Source organism: Mustelus asterias, chromosome 5, assembly GCF_964213995.1.
Source record: "Mustelus asterias chromosome 5, sMusAst1.hap1.1, whole genome shotgun sequence".
NCBI classification, from domain to species: domain Eukaryota; kingdom Metazoa; phylum Chordata; class Chondrichthyes; order Carcharhiniformes; family Triakidae; genus Mustelus; species Mustelus asterias.
Window position 1 is genome coordinate 129139350 of NC_135805.1, and position 14072 is coordinate 129153421.

A 14072-nucleotide genomic window follows, 5' to 3' on the forward strand; every position below is an offset into this window, starting at 1 on the left:
CTTCGCTATTGTGTCACTGCTTTGTGTTATTTGTTTCAGTAGGTGCTGATCACATAACTTGTCGTAAATGACAATAACCCACATGGGTCCCATTCATACTATCAGTAACTGCTTGAATGAGCTCATTACCATATGTTTGGCGCGAAGTTCAAAACCCTATAAATTGTAAAGCGCACACTGGCCAGAGGAAGCAGTTGGCGAGCAGCTGTCTTCCCCCAGGCCTGTGGTCGTTGTTATTTTGGACAGGGAATAAAGTTTGTGTTGCCTTTTTGTACTGTACTCATGTCTGCTTGTCTTTTATGCTGGTAGGAAGCAAGAAACTTCCCCTTACAGTTTGGTGCCGAAACCCGGGAGGAAGAGACCACTCGCTGGATCCACGGTGACAAGGATCAAGTGGGTGAGAAGTCAATTTCAGATCGCCAGAGTCCGGAAGGTTCCGAGCGCCGTCAGGACCATGAGGGGCCTTCCTCCAACCTGGATACCAGCTGTAGACTGAGTGGGTACAAAAAGTGCACTTACACTGATTGGCTACTGCACAAATTTCACTGATTGAGAACTTTAAACTTGTAACACGGTTAGGTACACTGCTGTCGACTACCTATTGTGAGAGGGACTTGTTAGCGTCCACAAGAGGTGGACCATTGTCATGGCAGACCTTCATGTCCCTGCTAACCACCCAGTGCGCCAATAAGGGGGATAAAGAAAAAGGCCTCATTGGATGAGCGGGTAGGTTAGGCATACCTCTGCGAGCCAGGAGCTAAGGGAACCGAAAGGGTTGACAGATTCCAGAAGCACTCACAATAGGAGCGGCGCACGGGCTAGGGGGAACGCAAAAGGTACAGAAAGACGAGAGAGAGAAAGAGAGAGAGAATGCCCCATGAAGGAGAGCCCGAGGAAAGATTACCCCAGGACAGAGATTCCAAAGTAGGTTGCGCATACGGAGGGGGGGAAGGGAGCAAGAGGATAGCCTCTCCCTAGAATGGGGGCCAGAAGGATCTCTTCGCCGAGCATTTGGGATTCGACAGCAGAAACTAATCAGGAAAATGTGCAAGGAGGGATGGGACCCCTGTGCGTCCTTCCCCCTACAAAGGGAATGGTGGAATAGCCACCAGCGGGACGCTTCTAAAAAGGCTGCAGTAATTTTAGTTAAACAGTTAGTGATAGCGGTGCGTATGAACCAGGTTTACCAGGAAAAGATAGAGGAAAAGAACAAGAGTATTGCAAGTTTAGAGGCTCAGATCACAGCCGAACCCAGTAAAATCAGCACCCCGAAGACCACCATGTCTTCGGTGCACCCCGTACTTCCCAGTGCACCACCCGAGTATGAACCCGGCAGCGTCCAGAAATGTGCCCCGGTACAGAGGACAGCTAATGGCCAGGATCGCTAGAAAGCATTCACTCCCTTAGAAAAGCAGACTATCCTAAAGGAGCTAGGTACTCTGCGCACCCGAAGTAAAAATACAGAGTTCTGGAGGACTCTTGATGTGGGATGTCCACGATCTCCAGCCCCGTGATACCCACCAGATAGTCAGAGCGAAGTGCCCCTCAGATAAATGGAGGACTCTAACCAGCACTGACCCGGAGAACCCTGCCACCTCCATGATCCAGGATGGGGCATGGGCGAACGGAGTCCCTAACAATGCCTCCAGGGCGATCCAAAGGGAAGCATATAATGCCTTTAAACGCGCAGTCTGTACAGCTCTGGGAAGCCCTACTACCAACTGGGGAAAAATCCAATCCTGTAGGCAGGAAAAAGGAGAATCCAGCAGCAACTATGCTGCTCGCCTGTATGAGGCTTATTGTGAGTCGTCCGGGCAGGAAAACCCCGACCCTAACGATGCCCCGAACATCCAAATGTTTTTAGACAGACTTTCCCCGACACATCAGGAAGTTTTAAAATGAGGAATCGTCACTGCGAACACCTACGATACCGCAGTACAGTGGGCAAGCCGGGTAGACGCGAGGGCCGGGGCAGGGAGCAACCGAACCGCACCCAGGTCCCGGACAGCCTTTGCAAAAATAGATGCCCCTAACTTTAAACCAACAGCTAAGTGCTTCTGCTGCGGAAGACCCGGGCACATAGCTAGGCACTGTCAATCAGAACCTGGACAAACTTGTGGGACCTGTGGCAGAACAGGTCACTCAGCTGAGCAGTGCAGGTTAAAGCCCAGGCCCAAGCCTGAAACCCACTTCAACATGCAGGAAGCCTTCCTGAACTGGCTGAGGGACCAGGGGAAGGCATGAGCAAAGGCGGCTCCCAGAGACGTGGAGGGAGACAACCGCGTCTACGTGCCTGCTCTCCTGGGGGACCTGCCTTGCGAAATGTTAGTCGACACAGGTGCCTCTGTATCCCTGACCGACCTACCCCTTCCCGTGACCAAGGATTACATCCACATAGTAGGGGTGGGGGGAACTCGTATTACAAGACTTACAAGAGCAGGACGGTGGTCCTAGAGGTAGCAGGGCGACTGGTGCCGGTCCAGTTCTTTGCATGCCAGAATAACGAGGGAACCGTGCTAGGAAAGGATAGTTTAGAGGAATTAAGCAAACTCATAGACCCAAAGAATCATAAGATTCATTGGCCCCACAGTAATGGGAACAAATGTAAGCTCCACCAACCCTGCCAAAACATCGCAACGATCGGGAGTGTTAAAACGTTTCAGAGGGACTGGGACACAGAGCCCCAGCCTTTTGGAATAATTTGGAAAGTACTGACAGGAGTATGGGCCAGGGATAAACAGGACACAGGAGAGGTCCCTATGGATCCGGTCCACGTCCCCGGCCCAGACCACAAACCCCACAGACAGTATCCCATAAAGCCGGAGGCATACCAAGCCGTGCGGGCTATTGTACAGGACCTAGAGGAGAGGGAGGTAATACGCTCCACTACTAGTACCACAAACTCCCCAGTATGGCCAGTAGCAAAGCCCGATAAAACCTTCCATTTAACAATCGATTATACAGAGCGAAACAAAGTCACCCCAAAGGTACATCCCATAGTGGCAAGCCCCTCCACAATCCTAAATGGATTGGGCCCTAAGTATAGTATTTTCACGGTGTTAGACATAGCAAACGGCTTCTGGTCGGTGCCGTTAGACATGGAGTCTCAGGACAAATTTGCATTCACTGTGGGTGAAAAGCAATGTATCTGGACGAGACTCCCTCAGGGGTTCCATAACAGCCCCGCCATCTTCCACCAGGTTATGAATAAGATATTAGAGGGAGTAGATCTCACCCCCTACCGCTGCACTGTCCTTCAGTATGTGGACGATATCCTAATTGCCTCAGAGGACAGGCAAGGACATGCTGCAGCCCTGATTGAGGTGCTGCGAGCCTTAGAAAGGGGCGGGTTGAGGGTGAACCCCAAAAAGGCCCAGATAGGAAGAGACACTGTCCTGTACTTAGGACAGGAGATATCCCAGGGCACTAGGACCATGCCTCACAAGAGGAGGGTTGCCATCCAAGTCATGCCCAGGCCAGTCTCCCTGAGGGGAGTCCGCAAGGTTTTGGGACTTGATCCCCAATTTCGCAACTTTAGCCGAGCCCATACAGCGGCTAGTAAAGGGGGGAGGCCCGGGGGGCAAACTGATGGAATGGGGACCCGAACAGGTGGAAGCTTATGCAAGGTTAAAACAAGCCCTAACATCAGCTCCGAGTCTCGGTTTACCTGACCCGAGGAAGCCCTTCCATATCTTTTGTGAGAATGAGGAGGGATTCTATGCCGCAGTAATAGCCCAAACACATGGGGACACCCTGCGACCCGTAGCTTACTACTCCACACAGCAGTCACCAGTGGCAGCCGGCTTGTCCCGCTGCGTTGCAGCACTTGACTGTGCTGCATGGGCAGTTAGTATTAGCGAGCCCACGGTCATGACGGGGAAAATCATCCTCCACACCAGGCATACCATCGTTGAAATGCTTAACAATAGTAAGCTCAGAGCAGTCTCTAATGTAAGGAGAGCTAAGTGGGAATCAGTTCTGCTCCTCAAAGATCGATCAGTCACCATAATAAGGGACACAGGAGTAAACCCCGCTGCAGGGATTTTAGCCACTGGTGAATCACATGTGTGCGCTGAAATCGACCTAGAGGTAGACACAGCCCCAGTAGAAGAACTCCCCTTAGGACAGCAGATTTAACATTTTACGTAGATGGGTCCAGAAAATATATTGACGGTACCCCCAAAACAGGGTGGGCAGTAGTTAACGACAAGTTAGAAGTGGTAGCCTCAGGATGATAAGACAGCACCCTGTCAGCTCAAGTCGCAGAATTAGAGGCTTTAACACAGGCTCTGACCCTGGCAGAGGGCAAAACCATGAATGTACATACCGACAGCCAATACGCGTTCGGAGTCATACACGACTATATGACCGCCTGGAATCGCAGGGGGTTTGTCACATCGGGAGGGGACAGGATAAAGCACCAGGAAAGGATTGAAGCTCTATCCCGTGCCTCAAAGCTGCCCAAAGAAACAGCAGTAATTAAAATCAAAGCGCATAAGAAAATAGAAACTCCAGAACAAGCAGGGAACGCTGCAGCTGATAAGGCAGCGCAGCAGGTCTTAAGTCACGCTCTCCCAAAAGCTAGTATCACCACAGATAGTGTGGACATAGTCCAGTTACACCGGGACACCCCCGAGGCAGAGAAGCAGGTCTGGGAAGAAAGGGGCGGGAAACCAGATGCCCAGGGCATCTGGAGGAAGGAAAGAAAGGTAATAGCCCCAGACTGCATCAGGCGCACCCTGCTGCAGTTAAACCATGGCCGTGATCACACCGGCAGAAACGCCATGAATCATCTCCTGAGTAAGGATTGGTGGTGGCCGGGGATGGGAAGAGACATAGCTAAATACTGTCAGCGATGTCTCACATGCGCACAGCACAACCCCGGGCGACCCATAAAGATCCGAATGGCTCACCAGCCAAGACCCCGGGGGCCGTGGGAAAATCTCCAGATAGATTTCACAGGACCACTTCCTGCTTCAGGGGGCAAGAGATATTGTTTCGTCATAACTGACCAATTCACCCGCTGGGTGGAAGCATTCCCCACCCGGGATTGCACTGCTTCCACTGTGGCAAAAATCCTAGCGAGCGAAGTAATTCCCAGATGGGGGGGTCCCTTTGCAGATCGACTCCGATCAGGGCACCCACTTCACGGGAACAGTTATGAAAAAGACGTGCGAGTGGATGGAAATAAAGCAGAAGTTCCACATCCCCTACCATCCACAGAGTTCAGGTATGGTAGAGAGGATGAATCGGACCCTGAAGTCCGCACTCGAAAAGGCTTTCCATGGAAAACACAGCAGGTGGACAGAGGTCCTACCCACTGTACTTATGAAACTCAGGGCATCCCCAAATCGCCTTACGGGATTAACCCTTTACGAACTGATGACCGGGCGGGCCATGCAATTGCCCCAAGGCATAATTACCGGAGGGGAAGATTTGGGACCCTTAAAAGACAAAATCAGCAGATATGTCTTAGAACTGAGTGAGCAGCTAAAAGAAATGAGACAGCAGGCGAGAGAACAGCAGGAACTTAAAGATAAAAAAAGGCAGTACCCTGAACAGGCCACGGTGCCAAAAGCAGGATCCCAAGTAGTGGTTAAATTGCTACCGGAAAGGCCTGGTCTAGCGCCCCGGTGGTCGGGGCCACACCGAGTCCTCATTAGTGGGGATACCTGCGCCTGCGTTGAAATCAGGGGAAAGGGGCAATGGAAGCATTGGACACAACTAAAAAGATGCGAGAACAGCAATGATCCAGTAACGGAAGTCTAATAATAATAATTGTACCTCCAAGCTTGTACCTGTTTTTCAGGCAGGTAACAGCACCGGACAAGAAGATGTATATCGCTGTTTGTTTTTATGCTTTACTGCTTAGCAGGGGAGATTGTCTCTCAAACCGTTACCGACGCGAGTTGAATGTAAATACGTACTTGTACATGTCGTGTGTATATGCTGAGAAATGGAATGCATCTAAATGCTGGATATGTACCCACATTCCAATACATTCCAAAGGTGGAATCCTCTCAGGTCAATCCCTTTGACAACGCAAGAGACCGTAGAGTGGGTTATACAGGAAGCAGGCAGGAGCCTCACGCACCACCTTAAATCTATACAGGAGAAACTACAGTCTGCTGGGTGCAAGGCAGGGACACTCGGTAAATGGCGACTGGTTACGACCGCACACACCAGCCACGCTCCCTGACCCTGACAAACACCACTGGGATAGAGCGCCCAATCGGGCCAGTCTGTATATCCAAAACAGGATGTGGAGATGCCGGCGTTGGACTGGGGTAAACACAGTAAGATGTTTAACAACACCAGGATAAAGTCCAACAGGTTTATTTGGCAGCAAAAGCCACAAGCTTTCGGAGCCTTAAGCTCCTTCTTCAGGTGAGTGGGAATTCTGTTCACAAACAGGGCATATAAAGACACAAACTCAATTTACAGAATAATGATTGGAATGCGAATACTTACAGCTAATCAAGTCTTAAACGTACAAACAATGTGAGTGGAGAGAGCATTAAGACAGGTTAAAGAGCCTTCTCCTGAAGGCTGGGTAGTTTGCTGCGGACATGGCCTGTTTGAGGTTGTGCGGTTGTTTGAAGGCAAGAAGTGGGGGTGTGGGGATGGCCTTGGTGAGATGTTCATCTTCATCAATGACATGTTGATGACGGTTTTTCGCTGAGCATTAAGACAGGTTAAAGTATTGTCTCCAGACAGGACAGCCAGTGAAATTCTGCAAGTCCAGGCAGGCTGTGTGGATTACAGATAGTGTGACATGAACCCAATATCCCGGTTGAGGCCGTCCTCATGTGTGCGGAACTTAGCTATCAGTTTCTGCTCAGCGACTCTGCGCCGTCGTGTGTCGTGAAGGCCGCCTTGGAGAACGCTTACCCGAATATCAGAGGCCGAATGCCCGTGACCGCTGAAGTGCTCCCCAACAGGAAGAGAACAGTCTTGCCTGGTGATTGTCGAGCGGTGTTCATTCATCCGTTGTCGCAGCGTCTGCATGGTTTCCCCAATGTACCATGCCTCGGGACATCCTTTCCTGCAGCGTATCAGGTAGACAACGTTGGCCGAGTTGCAAGAGTATTTACCGTGTACCTGGTGGATGGTATTCTCACATGAGATGATGGCATCTGTGTCGATGATCCGGCACGTCTTGCAGAGGTTGCTGTGGCAGGGTTGTGTGGTGTCGTGGTCACTGTTCTCCTGAAGGCTGGGTAGTTTGCTGCGGACATGGTCTGTTTGAGGTTGTGCGGTTGTTTGAAGGCAAGAAGTGGGGGTGTGGGGATGGCCTTGGTGAGATGTTCATCTTCATCAATGACATGTTGAAGGCTCTGGAGGAGATGCCATAGCTACTCCGCTCCGGGGAAGTACTGGACGACGAAGGGTACTGTGTCCCGTGTTTGACTTCTGAGGAGGTCGGTGCGGTTTTTCGCTGAGGTGCGTCGGAACTGTCGATCGATGAGTCGAGCGCCATATCCTGTTCTTATGAGGGCATATTTCAGTGTCTGGAGGTGTCTGTTGCGATTCTCCTCATCCGAGCAGATCCTGTGTATACGGAGGGCTTGTCCATAGGGGATGGCTTCTTTAACGTGTTTAGGGTGGAAACTGGAGAAGTGGAGCATCGTGAGGTTATCCGTGGGCTTGCGGTATAGTGAGGTGCTGAGGTGTCCGTCCTTAATGGAGATAGGTGTGTCCAAAAATGCAACCGATTCCGGAGAGTAGTCCATGGTGAGTCTGATGGTGGGATGGAACTTGTTGATGTCATCATATAGTTGTTTCAGTGATTGTTCACCATGAGTCCAAAGGAAGAAAATTTCATCGATGTATCTAGTGTATAGCATCGGTTGAAGGTCCTGTGCGGTGAGGAAGTCTTGTTCGAACCTGTGCATGAAGATGTTGGCATATTGAGGTGTGAATTTGGTCCCCATGGCTGTTCCGTGTGTCTGGATGAAGAACTGGTTGTTGAAGGTCAAGACATTGTGGTCCAGGATGAAGCGGATGAGTTGTGAAATTGCATCTGGAAACTGGCAGTTGTTGGCGCTGAGCACTGAGGCCGTTGCAGCAATGCCATCATCGTGGGGGATGTTGGTGTAGAGTGCCGAGACATCCATTGTGACGAGGAGCGCTCCTGGTTCAACTGCTCCATGTGTGCTGAGTTTCTGTAGGAAGTCTGTAGTCTCCAAGGCGGCCTTCATGACACATGACGGCGCAGAGTAGCTGAGAAGAAACTGATAGCCAAGTTCCGCACGCATGAGGACGGCCTCAACCGAGATATTGGGTTCATGTCACACTATCTGTAATCCCCACAGCTTGCCTGGACTTGCAGAATTTCACTGGCTGTCCTGTCTGCAGACAATACACATCTCTTTAACCTGTCTTAATGCTCTCCCCACTCACATTGTTTGTACTTTTAAGACTTGATTAGCTGTAAGTATTCGCATTCCAACTATTATTCTGTAAATTGAGTTTGTGTCTTTATATGCCCTGTTTGTGAACAGAATTCCCACTCACCTGAAGCTTAAGGCTCCGAAAGCTTGTGGCTTTTGCTGCCAAATAAACCTGTTGGACTTTAACCTGGTGTTGTTAAACTTCTTACTATCCAAAACAGGGACAGACAGGGCCCTCCGAGTAGGGAAGAGCGACTGTAACCAGGCCTTCGACATTACGCCAGCAGCACCTGATAGTTCCCTTAGAGTCCAGTGTGCACCAAACAGCACGGTGCAGATCCTTCTGCAGCCAGGAATTTTAAACAGCCCTGCGGCTTATAATGGAACTTACTTTGTCTGCGGTCACAGGGCACACCCTTGGTTACCCCATGATTGGACAGGGACATGCTATCTAGGCTATGCTATTCCCTACATACACCACATCCCCACCCTAAAGGGCCATCCCCGATGGAAGCGGGATAGGCAGGGAGGGGGGTCTTTCCGTACCTGGGAATCCTTTTTCCTTCCCTGGGAGGGCTAGGATTACAGATGGGCAAACTCACAGCACGAGTGCAAAAAGAAGCTCGCATTCTGGAAGAAGTTGCTAATGCTACTGCGGAGGCTGTGGCAGAGGTAAACAGCGAGCTGATAGCCCTTAGGACAGTGGCACTACAGAACCACCTCGCCTTAGATTATCTCCTTGCGAGTAAGGGAGGTACCTGCACCTTAATAGAAACAGAATGCTGTCCATACATCCCTGACGCCTCAGAGAACCTCACGAATTTAGTGGAACACATTCACAATGAAGTGACAAAACTACATGAGATCCCCAACAGCAGCTGGATGGATTGGCTGATGGGGGGCTCATGGGGGACATTTTTAATGCAGGGAGCCATGGTTCTAATTGGCATAGTCATTGCTTGCTGTGTGCTGACAGTCTTTATAAGTGCAATTTGTAAAGGTTTTGTGCCCAGGCTAACTGCTGTTGCCGCGTATCACACCGAGACCCCTTCTCCACCGCAGCTCCGCAACCACACTGCCCAGGCAGCGACAACATTTATTTAAAGACCGCCATGGAGACACCTCCAGATGACACCCATCATTGGAGCTCGGAGGAGCACGGATCACGCCAGGTCTGTCAACTGAAGAAAAGCAAAGACTCTTTGACGAACCACTGAACATCTTTTAAACACTCCGGAATCTCTACTAAGAAATCATCGAACTCTTCAAACAAGATGGGGTGCTCACTGGGGCGCAAGGATGACGCCCAGGAGCAAGAGGAGGGGTTGAAGGGGACGACCTTTATGCTTAAGATGACTTTTATGCTTAATATCACGGACATTTTACGCGTTTCTATCAAATTTATGTTGCCCGGTAATGAATGATGGGAAATGTTGTCAGCAGCTCACAGCAATGCGATGGCTCATGGAGAGGCTCCTTGCACCCCCTAATCACTTCAGACAGTCTTAATCACTTTAGACTCCAGGCAGGGAAACATAGACAATAGCTCAACTGATTAGATTTTGCAAAAAGTTCAAATCACAAAGGGAACCCTCCAGAAAGAGATCAGCCCAGGGGAAATAGGATCACTTCATCATTAGCCACGGATCAATTTCACCTATCGATAATGGCTTTTCAATACTTCGCTATTGTGTCACTGCTTTGTGTTATTTGTTTTAGTAGGTGCTGATCACATGACAATAACCCACGTGGGTCCCATTCATACTATCAGCAACTGCTTTGAATGAGCTCATTACCATACGTTTGGCGCAAAGTTCAAAACCCTATAAATTGTAAAGCTCACACTGGCCAGAGGAAGCAGTTGGCGAGCAGCTGTCTTCCCCCAGACCTGTGGTTTTGTTATTTTGGACAGGGAATAAAGTTTGTGTTGCCTTTTTGTACTGTACTCATGTCTGCTTGTCTTTTATGCTGGTAGGAAGCAAGAAACTTCCCCTTACACCACCCAGGCCCTATTCCCATAATTCCACATATTTGCCCTAGCTAGTAGCCCTGAACACGAAGGGGCAATTTAGCGTGGCCAATCCACCCAACCCGCATACCTCTGGATTGTGGGAGGAAACTGGAGCACCAGGAGGAAACCCACGCAGACACAGGGAGAACATGCAAACTCCACACAGACAGTCACCCAAGCCGGGAAACGAACCCAGGCCCCTGGCACTGTGAGGCAGCAATGCTAACCACTGTGCCACCATGCCGCCCAATCCTGGAGCAAAAGCCTGGAATCTAGACAGCATGGTTTCCAATGAAGCAAAGAACATCATATACAAGGCAGCCAGTCAAACTGGGCACCTTCTTCAAGGCACAAAACACCACATTTTAAAAGAGGGCTTTCTTGGTACAATTCGAGGAACTATAAGTGCAAATGGGACCTTACTAGCACCCTGGGAATCTTGGTGACAGCAGCAAGTAACAGGAGTCAAAAAGGCAGAGGATGGGATTTTACAGCCTGGCTCGACTAGACTGGAAATTCCTGCCTGAGGTCATTGGACATTTCCGTTGTCCACCCCTCGCCTGCTCCGATTCCATGGTGGGCGAGGCGGTAGAATTCCGACGAGAGAATTGGTAATTGAGACACAGATTATCGGGAGAGATCATGGACCAGGTTAACTGTGTGGACTTGTACGTTTATAAAAACACCTTGGATTAGTTCACAGCTTGAAACACAATCAGCAAGTCTCACTCTCAAGAAGTGATAATTGATATTGCTACAAAATGTACCCAAGCGAAGTCCTCTATGATCGAAACACAGAAAGTGTCAAGACACTAATGCTTCATGAAAGCTGGTAAGAAACATTTGCTACGTTTGTATTTTACTTTATAGAATTAAGGTCCGCAGACAGGATCTGTTTGACCCATTGTATCTGCGAAAGAGCCATTGAGTCAGATTCACTTTCCTGTAGCTGAACAAGTGTGTTTCAAGTGTTTATTCATAGAACATAGAACATAGAACAGTACAGCACAGTACAGGCCCTTCGGCCCTCGATGTTGTGCCGAGCTTTGTCCGAAACCAAGATCAAGCTATCCCACTCCCTATCATTCTGGTGTGCTTCATGTGCTTATCCAATAACTGCTTGAAAGTTCCTAAAGTGTCCGACTCCACTATCACAGCAGGCAGTCCATTCCATACCCCAACCACTCTCTGAGTAAAGAACCTACCTCGGACATCCCTCCTATATCTCCCACCATGAACCTTATAGTTATGCCCCCTAGTTACCACCCCATTCACCCGAGGAAATAGTCTTTGAATGTTCACTCTATCTATCCCCTTCATCATTTTATAATCCTCTATTAAGTCTCCCCTCAGCCTCCTCCACTCCAGAGAGAACAGCCCTAGCTCCCTCAACCTTTCCTCATAAGACCTACCCTCCAAACCAGGCAGCATCCTGGTAAATCTCCTTTGCACTCTCTCCAATGCTTCCACATCCTTCTTATAGTGAGGTGACCAGAACTGCACACAATATTCCAAATGTGGTCTCACCCAGGTTCTGTACAGTTGCAGCATAACCCCGTGGCTCTTAAACTTAAACCCCCTGTTCACAAACGCTAACACACTCTAGGCCTTCTTCACGGCTCTATCCACTTGAGTGGCAACCTTCAGAGATCTGTAGATATGAACCCCAGAATCTCTCTGTTCCTCCACATTCCTCAGAACCCTACCATTGACCCTGTAATCCACATTCAAATTTGTCCTACCAAAATTAATCACCTCGCACTTATCAGGGTTAAACTCCATCTGCCATTTTTCTGCCCAGCTCTGCATCCTATCAATGTCTCTTTGCAGCCTACAACAGCCCTCCCCTTCATCCACTACTCCACCAATCTTGGTGTCATCAGCAAATTTAGTGATCCACCCTTCAGCCCTCTCCTCCAAGTCATTTATAAAAATCACAAATAGCAGAGGACCCAGCACTGATCCCTGTGGTACACCGCTGGTAACTGGTCTCCAGTCTGAAAATTTTCCATCCACCACCTCCCTGTCTTCTATGAGATAGTAAGAAGTCTCACAACACCAGGTTAAAGTCCAACAGTTTTATTTGGTAGCAAATACCATAAGCTTTCGGAGCTTGCTGCTCCTTCATCAGATGGAGTGGTCTCTGTTCTCCAACAGTGCACAGACACAGAAATCAAGTTACAGAATACTAATTAGAATGCAAATCTCTACAGCCAGCCAGGTCTTAAAAGGTAAAGATAATGTGGTTGGAGGGAACATTAAACACAGGTTAAAGAGATGTGTATTGTCTCCAGACAGAACAGCTGGTGAGGTTAGGAATAGAGGGTAGGAAACAGAGGGTGGTGGTTGATAGTAAATATTCATCATGGAATGCGGTTACAAGTGGTGTACCTCAGGGATCTGTTTTGGGGCCACTGCTGTTTGTAATATTTATTAATGATCTGGATGAGGGTATAGTTGGGTGGATTAGCAAATTTGCTGATGACACCAAAGTCGGTGGTGTGGTAGACAGTGAGGAAGGGTGTCGTAGTTTGCAGGAAGACTTAGACAGGTTGCAAAGTTGGGCCGAGAGGTGGCGGATGGAGTTTAATGCGGAGAAGTGTGAGGTAATTCACTTTGGTAGGAATAACAGATGTGTTGAGTATAGGGCTAACGGGAGGACTTTGAATAGTGTGGAGGAGCAGAGGGATCTAGGTGTATGTGTGCATAGATCCCTGAAAGTTGGGAATCAAGTAGATAAGGTTGTTAAGAAGGCATATGGTGTCTTGGCGTTTATTGGTAGGGGGATTGAATTTAGGAGTCGTAGCGTTATGTTGCAACTGTACACAACTCTGGTGCGGCCGCACTTGGAGTACTGTGTGCAGTTCTGGTCCCCACATTACAGGAAGGATGTGGAGGCTTTGGAGAGGGTGCAGAGGAGGTTTACCAGGATGTTGCCTGGTATGGAGGGGAGATCCTATGAGGAGAGGCTGAGGGATTTGGGATTGTTTTCGCTGGAAAGGCGGCGGCTAAGAGGGGATCTTATTGAAACATATAAGATGATTAGAGGTTTAGATAGGGTGGATAGTGATAGCCTTTTTCCTCTGATGGAGAAATCCAGCACGAGGGGGCATGGCTTTAAATTGAGGGGGGGTAGTTATAGAACCGATGTCAGGGGTAGGTTCTTTACCCAGAGGGTGGTGAGGGATTGGAATGCCCTGCCAGCATCAGTAGTAAATGCGCCTAGTTTGGGGGCGTTTAAGAGATCCGTAGATAGGTTCATGGACGAAAAGAAATTGGTTTAGGTTGGAGGGTCACAGTTTTTTTTTTTAACTGGTCGGTGCAACATCGTGGGCCGAAGGGCCTGTTCTGCGCTGTAATGTTCTATGTTCTATGTTCTATGTTATGCAAGACCAGGGGCAAGCTGTGGGGGTTACTGATAATGTGACATAAATCCAACATCCCAGTTTAGGCCGTCCTCATGTGTGCGGAACTTGGCTATCAGTTTCTGCTCAGCGACTCTGCGCTGTCGTGTGTCGTGAAGGCCGCCTTGGAGAACGCTTACCTGAAGATCCAAGGCTGAATGCCCGTGACTGCTGAAGTGCTCCCCCACAGGAAGAGAACAGTCTTGCCTGGTGATTGTCGAGCGGTGTTCATTCATCCGTTGTTGTAGCGTCTGCATGGTTTCC